This window comes from Mirounga angustirostris, unplaced genomic scaffold, assembly GCF_029215605.1.
Source record: "Mirounga angustirostris isolate CCGP_5_RB_7025 unplaced genomic scaffold, mMirAng1.0.hap1 SCAF_3, whole genome shotgun sequence".
NCBI classification, from domain to species: Eukaryota; Metazoa; Chordata; class Mammalia; order Carnivora; family Phocidae; genus Mirounga; species Mirounga angustirostris.
In genome coordinates, this window is record NW_026991711.1 from 70,148,272 (window position 1) to 70,163,137 (window position 14,866).

General features: G+C 41.1%; 1 long non-coding RNA gene across 1 annotated transcript; it reads right to left on the bottom strand.

Moving 5' to 3' along the window:
* Nucleotides 1–6,972: 6,972 nt before the first annotated feature.
* On the bottom strand, nucleotides 6,973–14,581 carry LOC135363754 (uncharacterized). Its single transcript, XR_010409812.1, has 4 exons — nucleotides 14,463–14,581; nucleotides 14,283–14,366; nucleotides 8,426–8,491; nucleotides 6,973–7,119 (listed from the first exon to the last, which is right to left on the bottom strand). It is a non-coding gene; the product is annotated as an uncharacterized LOC135363754 (long non-coding RNA).
* Between the last annotated feature and the right edge of the window lie 285 nt (nucleotides 14,582–14,866).

Consider the following 14,866-nt stretch of genomic DNA (forward strand, 5'->3'; position numbering starts at 1 on the left):
CAGTTTTATGCAAAGTGAAATAAGCCAGTCTCAGAAAGACACTGCATGATTCCACTTATATAAGGTATCTAAAGTAGTCAGATTCACAGAATCAAAGAGTTGGGGAGATGAGAAAATGGGGAGTTGCTAATCAATGGCCAGAGTTCATTTAAGCAAGAGGAATAAAGCCTTAGAGATCTAGCTGTATAACATTGTACCTATAGTCAACGATACTTTACTGAACATTTAAAAATTCGTTAAGAGGTTAGATTTCACGTTAAGTGTTCTTACAACAATAAATAAAATAAATTTAAAAAAATATGTAATCCAAACCTTCTAAAACTGTCATCTCCCAAAGAGTATTTCTAAATCAGGCAAGCAATGTGGTCATTAAAAAAAAAGCTAGATACATGTTTGAGCTAATATATTTCTTGGGGCCAAATTTATAATCTACCAAAATTCTGTTTTGTGAGCTTCATGTGTATTTTGTAGAACAGGTTGAATAAAAAATTACCATTATTTGACCATGTTGACCAAAAAATTCAAATATATTGCTGGCTGTAGTATACAATATAATGCTCTATTTCTTATTCTAAGACTGAGTAAAAGTAGACTATTAAATATTTACTAAAATAAAATAAAACCCACATAGAGTTGAGGATGCAAGACAAAGTGCTTAGCAGGGCATAGGTGACTCTTCATTAGCAAATCTATTGTCTGTCTTTCTTGATGTTCTTTTCTTCTCTTTCCTTAAACGTTCTTCATTCCAAAGTATGCTAGTTTCTCCAAAAACTTCAACATCTACTCCTCCCTCTCCCCACCTATACTCATACTGTTGTCATGGATTGGAAGGCCCTTACTGTCCCTGGCCCACTACCTATTTGTCCTCCAGTTCAACGATCACTCCCCTGTGGAGACTTTGCTGTCAGCCACCATCTCTCCTCCAGTCTAATGGGTGGGACCCCTGCCTTCATACCTCATGCACATCTCTATCCAGCACTTAATTCTCATTCTGTAAAGATTGGTTGGTTGACTTGTCTACTGCCCCCACTGGAGTGCAAACATTATGAGAAAGTATAGATTTATTAAATCTATATTACAGAGCTCATTTCATGGAGAACTAGTATTCAAGATACAAACATGTTTTTTTATACATAACAACTGGAATGTCTCTAATTTGGGAAGTAAAGCCAATCTCTACTTGGTCTTTTACTGACATATTGTTTTAACAATAGAAAAACTTAAGTTTTTCTTCCAAGAAATTTTCTGAGGTAAGTTGATATTATATCCCTGGGTTTTTTTTCCTTCTTCTTCTGTTGTTGTCAGTTTATGTTTACGGAAGGTGATGTCTTGCCCTAGGTTAGCAGGCAAATAAGCAGTAGGTCAAGCCAGGATTAAAAACTACTTGTTTTTTCCATATTTGTTTAGTCAAAAATTAGCTATTGAATGTCTCCTATGATCCAAAGGTTCTATTAGGCAGATGCATTTATCATTCATCAAACATATTTCTCTTGCCTGTTTTACTTTTATATCTAAAATTTTTAAGGCTGAAGCATACCTTAGAGTGTGTCTACAGTAGTGTGAAAGCAACAAAACGCAAGTTGTATTATATGTGAAATTGTATATTAAACGTAATGATAGAGTGAGCTCCATACATGGCAATTAGTTTACAATGTGCTCCCACAAATGCACTCAGACACCATGATTAATGCTCCCTGGAGCATTCAGTCCCTGTAACTAGCTCTCATTGTACTTACCAGAACACTACTCTCCCAGGATATTATGATAAATACCATGTTGGTTCTAATATTGCTCTAAGTGATTAGGTCTGGGTGTGAGGGGGTGGTGAGATGAAATAGAGATAAAATGCAAAGTTTATGTTATGGTTGCTTAGCAAGAAATCAGTAAGGAATCAAGCCAGCAGCTCTTAAGTGAGGTTTTAGGGTGACACAGGGTCATCTCCCTCCAATACACCCCCAGGCCCTGTCTGTGGGAGTTATAATGGTCTACAAGTGCTGTTTCACATTGGTTTTCTGTTGGGTGTGTCTGGAAGCTAAACATCAGAAGATGAAAGAAAGAAAGAGAAAACTAGTCTCCACATCATAGGAGCGGAGAAGTATCTGAAACCTCACCCCTACTCTCCTGGGATAGCCCTTCAACAGAGGAGGGGCTCTCAAACAATGACATCATCAACAGACAACCCCATTAGTTGATGGCACTGGTGTGTAGCCAATACCACTGACTCCATCCCAGATGAACACCTCAGCAAGAAACAGATAACATGATTAGAGAGCACGACCCATGTCAGTAAATATTCACTGTTGTGGACTGCATGTTTGTGTCCCCCAGAATTCATATGTTGAAGCCCTAATTCCCAGTGTGATGGTATTTGGGGACGGGGCCTTTGGGAGGTAATTAGGGTAGATGAAGTTGTGAAAGTAAGATTCTTATGATAGGATTAGTGTTCTTATAAGAAGAGACACCAGATAGTACTCTCACTCTTTCTCTCTCTCTCCATGTATACATATCATGGGAAGGTCATGTGAGGACACAGTGAGAAGGTGACTATCTGTGAGCCAGGAAGAAAGCTCTTACCAGAAATAGAACAGGTCCACTCCTTGATCTTGGACTTCCATCCTCTAGAACTATAAGAAAATTAGGTTCTGTTGCCCTAAGCCACACAGTCTAAAATATTTCGTTACGGTAGCCCAAGCAGACTAACACACTCACGTCCACCAGACTGTACTCCTCTTGAGAGTAGGTGTCCTGTGTGTTCAATTCCTGAATCCCTAGCCCATAGCAAAGGACTCCCTTCACACACACACACACACACACACACACACACACACAGAGAGAAGAAAAAGGAAGAATAGGGAGGGAAAGGCAAAATAAAACTCATGTAAGAGTTTTCTGACTTGCTCATTCAACAAACATTTCTTGAGAGCCTGCTATGAACCTGCCAGTCAGTGTGTAGGTGTCGGAGAACACACAGCAAAGACTAAGGCACCAGTGCTGCCTGTGAGTTACTCAGGAACTGTGCCTCGTGACATGCAGGACACCAGTGCCAAAGGTTGGGGAGGCCTCTAGGAGATGTTGGCTTTTGGATATGGAGGAGATTCAGGGGAATCCAGGGAGGTTTGGGCCATGAAGAATGGTAAGATTTCAGCAGGAACCACCTACTCTGTGAGACTGTGATAGCCCCTAAGAATCTTGTCTCATTCATGCATATGTCCCACATCCAACAATGAGGGTGCTTAGTAGGGTCTCAAGAAACATGGTGGGATGGATGGTTGGGGAAGGGGGCAGCACCAGGAGCACCATAGTGGTGACAATGCCTGGCCCAAGTTGAGAGTCTCTGCTTAGCTCTGTTGGTGCTTGGGAGGCCTAAAGACTCAGAGGGGCTGAAGCTGAAAAGGCAGGGGGGGTTAGATGTTCTCTGAAGGTGTGGATATTTTTGGAGAGGGAACTGGCAACCATTACAAAGCAGAGTAACATGGTCAAAGTCGAGTTTTAAGAAAATTAATCCAGTCACATTTAAAACAGATGAATTCATAATTACATGTCTCTAATAATCATTTCACCTCTCTGGGCTTCCCTTTCCCGATTTGATGCAGGAAGGTCCCTCCTTTCTGGGTAGTACTATGATGTGAGACATGGTCACGACAGGCTGCATGGAAGCCCTGACATTTACTGATTGAACAGGATTGAATGGAACTGCCCAAGGGGAGAGGAGAGAAGGTCCCAGTGGCCAGGAGAGAGCGCCCCCGTGAGGCCTGCCTGGCCCTGGAGATGCTCTTACCAGTAGTCCAGTTTCAGAGCAACAGCTACCGGGCCACCAATCTGACAGTAAGGCTCCAGGGTGGAGAATTCATACAGCTGGATTTCACGGTTTCTGTTCAAAGATCAAGCACCGTTGGAGTAAACTTAAATATCCCACTTCACTTTTGTAGAACAGTTTTTATATTTCATGGATTCCACAAAGCAGAGACACCTGGCCAGTGAAACACCTACCCTACTGAGCAACCCCTCTGGCAGAACATGAGATCTCCCTCCCCTGTCCCACCATCTGGGGACATCTCTTCTGCCTGGTTCTAAACCACCCTGGCTTATCCTTCTCCATCAGGAGGCTGGCACAGCTTTCAACAATATGAGCTCTGGATGCCAGTAGTTGGGGCGTCAGATCCCAGCTTACCACTTAGTCCCCTCATCTGTGAAATGGGGATCTCCTGTCTTTCAGGAGAGTTACGAGGATTGAACAAAAGGATGTGTGAGAAAGTGATTAGTTTCTTGGGACTTGCTAAGGGCTCACAAATGTGAGCTGTTGTTTATTGCAGATACTAAAGATGGTTAGATCTACAAAGTGCAGGGCCGAGGCCTCTTTAGAAACAAAGGGGTTAACTCAGTGCTCCCCTAATTTCCCACCTTTCCAACTTGCACTCTTGACCCCTTCCCTCCTGTGTTAGCTTGTCTACCTTGGAGCTGATTAAGAGAAGAGCAAGTTTGTGGCTGTAAGAAACACAATTTACTGCTTGACCTGTTGGTATAGAATGAACAGAGGTCACTCCCTAAATTCCAAATTCTTGCCTTTCCCTCAGTGTAAAATGTCTTTTTTCCATCACCTTTTCACCTGCCATGCAACTCTAGTGGTTCCTGCCTCCAGGTGCCATAAGCCTTGCCTCACCTTCTGATTTGTCAGCTCAGAGAGTCTCTAGCAGGTTACTGAGCAATCTCTGAACTGCTGTGTGTGCAAAAGACATGATAATTAAATTATTGGGCATGGCTTTTAAACCAAACTGGGCTGAATGTATACACTCAGGCTTATTGCTTTTTAGTAGTTAATATTAATTATATTAATACATCTTACTCTATAAACAAATATATTTTAATTATTAGATTTATCATTAAACTTGATTGTATTTAATAGCTTCGATTATCTGAGGTTGGGTTAACTGTTGGTTCATTAAAGTGGTTGAAGACTAAGGAACTAGGGGCCTCTGGAGGAGAGCAGGTGGAGAAGAGAGACCCCTAGCTTGGGGGGAGTCAGGGGATTCCCTGTAGGCAGGGCTGTGGGAATCCCCTTCAAGCTCCACCCCTTCCTTTAGCCATGCCCCCAGAGCCCTGTGTTTAGCAGCTTGACTCCTCAGTCCCCCAGCCCTAGATCACAGTTCACACCCCTACCCCCACATCCCCTCCCTTGTGTTGAACTTTTTGCTTTACCCTTGATCTGAAATTTTCCAAATTTCCTTCCCACCAAGCCACACTCCCTTCGCTGTGGCCCATTACTGAGGTTAACCAAGCAACCCAGGATGGTGCCTGTTCATTTTTCTTGTGTTGACATGATCAAAACCCTCAGGATCTTCCTTCCCAGCCTCAGATCCATTCTTCTGAGGTTCTTCAGCTATAAGCATTATCTTTTTACTGTAGATTTTTTTTTTAATCAGTCCAAAGCACTATGGATTGAATTTTGGTGGATAATAAAATAGGCATATTATTTTGAATCTGAAATAAAATGTGCTAAAAGGTCACAAGACTGATTTTTTTCCCCATTGGCCCATACTTTCACTCTGGAAGTATTCCAAGAGAGGGCCTCTGTCGGTGTTGGAGGCAATGACATCATTGCAAGGGGCCAAAAAGACCCTAACTTTGTAAAGTAGCTTTGACTGATATTATGAGTTCTAGCATGTTTTAAAAGGGGCTTCATGACTTTTAAATACCACAGATGTGTATGTGTCTGGGTAAACTGACACATGGAAATGAATTTCATAACACAAGGATTGTTTACTTCCAACTGAAGAGCTGCAGGCACTCACCCAGTCCCTATGATCAGTTTGTTGTACTGTGGCATGCTGATGACATCTGTCACCCACCTGGGCTTCCGACTCATGGACTCGTCCTAATGTGCTGAAGAGTGCAAATAAATAAGAATATCCCTTTTTAATGATAAGACAGTTTGACAATAAACATCTTTAAGATTAGAGTTTTTTTAAAAATTGATATTCTCCTGGGCGCCTGGGTGGCTCAGTTGGTTAAGCGACTGCCTTCGGCTCAGGTCATGATCCTGGAGTCCCTGGATCGAGTCCCGCATCGGGCTCCCTGCTCAGCAGGGAGTCTGCTTCGTCCTCTGACCCTATCCCCTCTCATGTGTTCTCTCTCTCTCTCAAATAAATAAATAAAATCTTTAAAAAAAAAATAAATAAATAAAAAATAAAAATTGATGCTCTCCTTCAAGTATAAAGAACTTGCTAGATTCAAAGAGCCACCTTTATTCCCTCGCTCTAAGGAGGGCTTATTTGGCAGCCTGAGGGGTCTAGGATAGCTGTAACTTCTAGTGTAGATGATAAGTTTCCAGAGGGCCGAGATGGGTTTCTATTTTCCCAGTACCCAGCAGAGAGCCTAGGCTATGTCAGGGGCTCAACTATTGTTGAATGAGATAATAAAAAAAGAAATGACTCTAAAGACAGGATATATTCTGGAACAGGTCAGGCATTTTTATTCCTATCCTAAGTCTACTTCCCAAATGCTTTTTGCCTTCTGAATTTCTGATTCTGTGATTCAATAAGAAGACAAACCCTAGCATAGCTGCCTAAACTGAAATAATCATCAACAGGAAAAAAAAACAATGGGAAATTCTTTTCCGTTTGTGATTCATTAAGACATATGATAAATTACATGATGGAGTCATGTGTAATTCATTACTCCATCTGATTTTAGAAGCAAAATGAAGCATTATCTTGTACTACATATAGAGATCATATTTGATTTGCATTCTATAGACTAGCAAAAGCCAACATGAATATGTTACATTCAAGGACACAATTTCTGTAATCATACCACTTGAAGAGCAGTTTAAAATAGCAAATAAAATCAAACCGGAGCACTCAGCATCCTTATCAAATGAAAATCACATACAAAAACTCTCTTTCTTCTTTTCAACTTCAGCTGCAGGGACCAGAAATAAATCACTCCATCTTCTCTGATCATGATTAAGGTGTCATCAGGCATAGAGAGAATGTGCAGCACGGGACCCCCATATGACAGCCCCTGCAGCACAGCAGGCAGCTGGAAGGAAACCTCTTTCTGTCGGGCCAAAGCATCCGCTTGTTCTGAATACTCTACCTGTAGATGCGTGCAGAAGCCATCCTGGAGGATAAAGGAAAATTCATTAAACATCTACTGTATTCCTTTCTTTCAAAACTTCTCTTTACCATCAGAGTATGGGTAATTCCTTCCCTGGACATGACATAATTATTAGTACTCACTAGTTCATCAGCATGCCAAAAACGCAAGGGTAATAACTGGGATGTGTCTGTTCAGTTGAGGCTGGAAGTCTGTTACCCAGCTTGGGCTCCCTTCCCCACCCCCAGTGTCTCTCTCTCTAAAGATGACGGCAGTGATGATGATGAGGAGGAGGAGGAGGATAGTGGTGGTAGTTTTGATTGACAGTATACCATGTTCTATGCAACATAGACCTTCCTTTTAATTCTCATGAAAACTGTATGAGATAGAGACTATTGTTCTTCCCTTTTACAAATTTGGAAAGGTTAAATAGCTTGCCTAAGATCAAACAGCTAGTCAGTGGCTGACCAGAGACTGAAGTCCTTATCGGTCAGACTTCACAGTTCCCACCCACCAGTATATGCCTCATTTAGGATCTTAGCTGTACAACTAGGGAAAAGAAGTCTGCAGTCAGAGGGAAAGGGTGGGGATACTGTAGGGCCTGGGGACATTTTTTTTCTCTCCACTTCCCCCAAAGCCCCACTTCATTAGAGCCTCCCTTCTCTTCTCTGGAATCCTGACTTCCTATTCAAGTCAGATGATAATGTAAACACTTGCATTTGATTTGGTTGGGGAATTGGCCCAAGGTCTGAATAGAGGTATCTTACTGCTCAAGTTGTCATTTTAGAACTTAATTCATCCTGAAACAATAGAAGGGCACTGACAGACACAATGGCAGAGAATGTTTAAAGCAGATGTCTCAGCTCCTTATTATCACAGTACTCAAATTCGGTAATATTAATAATGATGATGATGATGGTATTTGTTGAGAATTCACTTTGTGACTCTCCTTGTTCTAAATACTTTACATGTGTTAACTGATCTGATTATCATCAGGTGTTTTTTTTTGCTCGTAGAATTTCTTGCTCACTGGTGTTTCATGTTTGCTTTGGGGTAAGGTGACAAATGTATCCTTTATTCCCTAGTTTTAGGAAACCCTTCTTAGAACTTGACTTAGCTACGGAAATCCCTAGTTAAACTATTCCAAGTATAATTTGACATTACAAAATTTGAAAATTGTGAACATGCATATCCCTTTGGTTCAGTTTCAAGTTGACAAAAGCACTGAGGGGCATAGCATACTCCAGAAAGGAACAGGCTCAGAACTAACATTTTATGTGTTTTCCTTACTAATCTCAAAATTTGATTTAGAAAACATAACCCAACTTACCCATTGAATTCTGCCCACTGATTCATAGTCTATTTTCATGAAAAGTTGTTCTATTTGTTCAATATTCTGGAAAGGAAAAAAGTAAATCTATTTATAGACTGCACAGGAGTAAACTCTTCACCAAGTTGTTGTGGGAGAGGATGCAGAAGGAGGGGAAATCTTAATTTTTCCAATTTATGAATTTTATATTAAAATGCATAATACTCAAAGATCTCTGGAATGCCTGCTCCAAAACATTACTAGGACTGTTAGTTGGAGGTCAGTGTGCTGACCCTAAAACTCTTCCCCCCATGAGAGACTGGGGATCGTAGAACTTATATTTTTGAAATGAAGCCCTAATTAGCATGAAGAGCTTTGTGTCTCTCAGTCCCTGTGCTCCCAGGAGATCCCACTCCACCCTGGTCAATTCCAGCTAAAAGATTGGACTGTGTTTAGGGACCCCACTTTAGATAACAGCAAAACAAAAAGTTCCAAGGACAATAGTTGGGTGGTAAGGGTGTGCCCTTAGGTGTATCCCAAAAGAAGAGGACATGCAAGTCATGAAAATTATTTTTGAGTATTAGAAAGATTATTTTATGAGAGGGAGAGTAGATTACTTCTGTGTGGTAGTAGTAAGCAGATTATAAAATGGACCAAATAATCCCTACTTCTTGGTATTCATGGCCTATGTAATCCCCTCTCCTTGAGTAGCTTGCTTATAGCCAATAGAATACCTAATGTAGAGGGTAATGCCATTTCCTTGATTAGATCCTAACTTTGGCCTAACTAACAGACTCTCTCCTTGGTTGGCTTTGATGAGACCAGCTACCCTGTTGTGAGCTGCCCTACAGAGAGGCCCACATGGCAAGGAACTGAGGGCAGCCTCTGGCCAACAGCCAGCAAAGAACTGAATCATGGCAACAACCCTATGTGCTTGGAAGTGGATCCTTCCCCAGTCAAGCTTTCAGATAAGACCCAAGCCATTGTTACCACCTTGTTGCAGCCTCATGAGACACCCTGAAGCAGAGAACCTAGCTAAGTCATGATTGGATTCCTAACTTCTAAAAACTGTGAGATAATAAATATGTATTTGTTTTAAGATACTATGTTTGTGGTAATTTGTTATGGTGGCTCAAAAGAATAGAAATTGAGCTAATGGGTAGAATGTCAATAAAAACCAATTTCAGCTCATAAAGGGGAGAAAAGTTTCTAAGGTCAGAGCTCTCTAGCCTTGAAATGAGTTGCCTTGCATGGCATTATGTTTTCTTTAGTTGAGGGTATTCAAGCATATCCTGACTCATGGCTTAGCAGAGAAGAAAATTTGAGTATTGAAGGGGCTATATACTAAGTGACCTCTAAGGTCCTTTCAAACTCCAAGATTCTGTAATTTCAGGAATGTATGTAGAAGGTACCTTCAACAGAAATAGTAAGGTTATATGTCTATTTGGGAGAGCGAGATGTTGGCTTTTCTCTTATAAGTCCCATGAGTGTTTGCCATTGTGTAGTAATAGCAGTAAAAGGGAGAAAATAAGATGAGGCCTGATGTTCAAGACACCAAGGCTTTGCCTCTTGGTGAATCAACACTCAGTGTCAGTGTAGAGTTTGTAAGGAAAGGCCCTGGCTGTAGACTTCAGCTCAGCCCTACTTCCCTCTAAGTCATGCTCAGATGGAGACATATACTCCTGAGGGAGGCTGACAGTGCAGACTTCACCATGGCAACTAGACAATACCATGCACATAATATCTAACAAAGGTTTTTGAAATGAATGTCCAAACAAACCAAAACACCCAGAGAGATGACCTCAAGAAGAGTGTAGGGCCACAGATGGAATGGAAACAGGAAAACTCAGGATGAAAGCAATCACTGCCTGAGCTTAGGATGCCCACTCAGACCACCTTGTCACCACAAAGCAGAGCGTGGGAGAGCTTTGGGTAGGCCTGGGCATCTTGGAGCTCCAGACAAGGTACACCAGACAAGGGTCATGCAGTGTCACAAGCCATGGCAAGAGTTGGCCTTCAGGCAGGGCATGTGCCATCAGATGGTCTCTTTTTGGGGGTGGGGGGCATGTGTCTATGCATAAACAGGCTCTGCCCAAGGTACTGCTTTCTCAGCGTGATTATGTGGGATTCTGAGGAACATTGGACTACTTCCTCCACACATTGATTCATTCATGGAAGAAACACAAGTTGAGCACCAATGGTATGCCAAGTCCTGTGCCAGATGTTGAGGCCTCAGAGCTGGGAGATATGTTACTTGCCCTCGCAGCATTCCCTGTATAGTGGGGTCACAAACAAGCAAACAGTGTAATGCAAAATGATTAGTTCTATGCTACAGGTAACTACAGACCACTATCAAGTTGAAAGGAGAAGCATCTATTGACTTCTAGGAAAGTTAAGATAGACCCCTTCGAGTCCACAATGGCTGCACTGCCTTAACATCATTCATTCATTCAACATTTATTGGGCACCTGCATGTGCCACACATGGTGCTAGATTCTGGGAATATAAAAAAAAGAATCAGAATTCAGAGACAGTCATTACTTAAGCCAAAAAAGGGGAGGAGAGCATTCTAGGCAAAGGGAACTGTGCATGCAAAGGTACAGAAATAAGAAAATGGGGCATTGCCTTCTCTTCTCCCCGCCAAAACCAAGGGCTTAGTGGACTTGGGGACTAAGACTCCTGTTCCTATAGATGCCACCTCTGTCTAAAATGCTCACCCTATACATTGTGCTCTTCCTAAATGTTATTCTTTAGTGCCCCCTCCCCTTTTTGGCATTGAATTGTGACTAAGTCAACATTTCCTAGAAAGAACAAAGGAGATACTTCCTGGTTTTTAGCCAGTACTAGAATATGAAACCCCAGAATAATGGAGAAGACATGGGGTTGTTAGTTGTTCCTCTTAGCTATTCTTCCTTACTAAAAAACATACACCTTTTAACTGGATACAGGCCTCCTCAGAAAAAAGACCACATTTACCTGCCAACTTTTGCAGCTAAATATGACACATGATTAATTTCTGACTAAAAAAGTTAAAAATGTCACAGGCAGCTCCTGGGAATTGTCTTAAAGGGAAAGAGTAGAGCTCTCTTTGCCCCTTCTCCCTTCCTGCTGCCTGGGATAAGAGTATGTTGGCTAGAGTCTGAGCAGCCATCCTGAGCCATGAAGAGGAGTCCACATGCTGAAGGTGGGAGAGAAGCAAAGCAGGATAAGTCTTCCTGATGATTTCATGAAGCCCTTTGACCATCTGACTTTTTGCATGACAGAGAGAGAAAATCTTTATCTTTCTTCAGTCTTGGTGGCTTAGCATTTTCTGTCACTCTGTAGATGAACATAATCTTTTTTTTTTTAAAGATTTTATTTATTTATTTGAGACAGAGAGAATGAGAGAGACAGAGAGCACATGAGAGTGGGGAGGGCCAGAGGGAGAAGCAGGCTCCCCGCCGAGCAGGGAGCCCGATGCGGAACTCGATCCCGGGACCCCAGGATCATGACCTGAGCCGAAGGCAGTCGTTCAACCAACTGAGCCACCCAGGCGCCCTGTAGATGAACATAATCTTAACTGACATATTGTGCATTAGTTGCAGACCAGAGTTTGAATCCCAAATGCTTTCCTTAGTAGGGACTTCAGGCAAGTTATTCAGATTCTCTAAACCTCTGTCTTTCCAGTTACAAAATAAGAATAATAATGCCTTCTGAATGATGTTATTATGATATTCTGGAGACTAATGAAATGAAATATGAAAAGACCCTAAGACAGTGTGGTCACATAGTCAAAAATCAATTAATTATTTGATAAATAAGCAAAGAAAGACATGGCTTCATGGATCCTCAGTGATATACTATATAAAATTAAGCTTAGTACAAATGGTCCCAAATAATCTGATCTTTGTCCCACATTCCTTTGCACACATTCCCCTAGATGTATGTAACAGGCATCATGCTGGTCCTTGCCTTTGTGCCTCTGGGAATGCTGTTTCCTCTTCTTGAAGGCCTTGCCTGTCTGTCCCTCCTTTATGGAGCAATTCCCTTCATTCCTCAAAACTCAGCCCAAGATTTATCTCCTTCAGGCCTGACTCAGTGGTGTGGTTGACATGCCCCCATGGCACCCACGCTTAATTCTAGAGTGGCTCTAGGCCCTATCTTGACTGACTGTGTGCCACAGGGGCTAAAATAAAGCCCCTTAGTAAATATTTACTAAGTGAATATTGCCCCAGTAAAGATTTGTTGAATGAATGAATGAATGAATGAATGAGAGGATAAGGGAATGAGTGGCTGACTAGGTGGGCAGGCATTCTAAAAATATAGATAATTAGAGTGCTTTGGTTAAAAAGATCTAGAATGTTGGCAAAACACCCAAGGATTTATCCATTTAAGACACTCCTATCTCTTCCCCCAACAGAAGTTCTTTGTATAGTATTGCACAAATAGAGGGGAGACTGTTTAAAAATAGGTTCCATTTAATGATCACTTCTCATTGTAGAAGAAATTTTAAACACACCTAAACTTGTACTGTAGTCATTAAAACTGTGGGCTTTGCACTTAGAAGGGGCATGTTTTTGTTCAAATCCCAGGGACAAGATCAAAGAGCTTTACCTTGAGTTTGTTTTTATATATAATTTAAGATGCAATCAGGAAACCTTAGCACGTAGTGCTTAAAGAGCTTCTCCTTTTATAATACATATTTTATCTGAGGAATATAATCTTATTTATTGCTATGGACTGAATGTTTTTGTCCCCCACACCCCAATTCATACGTTGAAGGCTTAATGCCTGATGTGATAGTATTAGGAGGTGGGGCCTTTGGGAGGTGGTTAGGTCATGAGGATGGAGGCTTTGTGAATGATATCTGTGTTCTTAGGAAAGAGATCCCTCAGAGCTGCCAAGTCCCTTCTGCTACATGAGGACACAAGGAGAAGTCTACAACCTGGAAGAGAGCCCTCACCTGACCCTGATCTCAAACTTCTAGTCCCTAGAACTGTGAGGAATAAATATTTGTTATTTGTAAGCCACCCAGTTTGTGGTATTTTGTTATAGGAGCCCGAATGGCCATTCATTAAGATTTCATATTCTGAGCTAACAACTGGGCTAACCAATATGGCAGAGGGAATGTTTAAACTATTTCATGCCAGCAGATCGGGTGTGGAAAGGAGGTCCATGCTCTTTGGAAACAACAAATATGCAGATCTTCTTCAACTTTTGATGCAATACATACTGATAATCCCATCGTAAGTTGAAAATAACATAAGTGGAAAATGCATTTAGTACACCTAACCTACCAACATCATAGCTTAGCCTAGGCCACCTTAAACACGATCAGAACATTTACATTAGTCTCCAGTTGGGCCAAATTTTCTAACAGAGTCTATTTTATAGTGACGTGTTGAGTACTATACTGAAAATGACAAACAGAATGGTTCTCAGTGTATTGTCAGCTGTTGACCCTCGTGAGCACATGGCTAACCGGGTGCTGTGGCTGCTGTCTAGCTTCATGAGAGAGGATCAGCCTGCATATCACTAGCTCTGGAAGAAAGATAAAAATTCAAAGTGTGGTTTCCACTAACTATGCATGGCTCTCACGCCATCTTAAAGTCAAACCATCATAAATCGGGGACTGTCTACAGAAATAATTATTGATGGAACAAGAGCCTTTCTCTCCTTTTCAATAAAAGTCTCTAAATCTCTTGCTGGTCTAGCATCTTCTCAATAATTTAAAAATATTTTCCCAACTAAACTGTTCTGTGAATCAGGTAGATACTAGCAGAAATCACCATTTAGAGCTGAGACTGATCTTACAGATAGAACATCAAGCCCAATTCATTCATACAGGTAAAGTTTTAACTGTGGTTTCAATGATCCAACATTTATAAAATCCATTTACTTTATTCTGTGACCTCATACTCTGTTTCATTATGCATTTGAAAGTTTCCACGTCCAGCAGCTGTCTTCCTCTCTTTTCATACTCCTAGGAGGGAAAAAGAATAATTAATGATTAACATAGCTGCATTTTGTTTAGTCTAGGAGCAAGAGCCCAAAAGATCAAATGTCTAATTAGACTTACCTAAACCCTGTCAACTTCTCACACGGTATCCCTTTTGTTCATTTCTCTGATGCATTCACAACTTGTTTCTAATTCCATTAAAAGATGACAATTAAGGCAAATTTATTCCTCACTGCTATTTTATAGGAATTAAAAGGATTATACTTTTCACTGAAAAATCAACCATCAAAGAGAATCGAATTACCCAGATGAATATTTAGACAGCTCACCTGGTCAATTCCTACCTGAAAGAGTGCACTTAAGTTTTGTAGCTCTTCTAGGGTCATTTGATGTTCGATCTCATCAAAACAAAAAGAAAATAAATTTAAAAACACATAATACTAATGATAATGCCCATAAGATGCAATTTCTGGAAACCCATAATTTCTCTCTTTATGAGAGGCCAATGAGATAGCTGAGCCTCC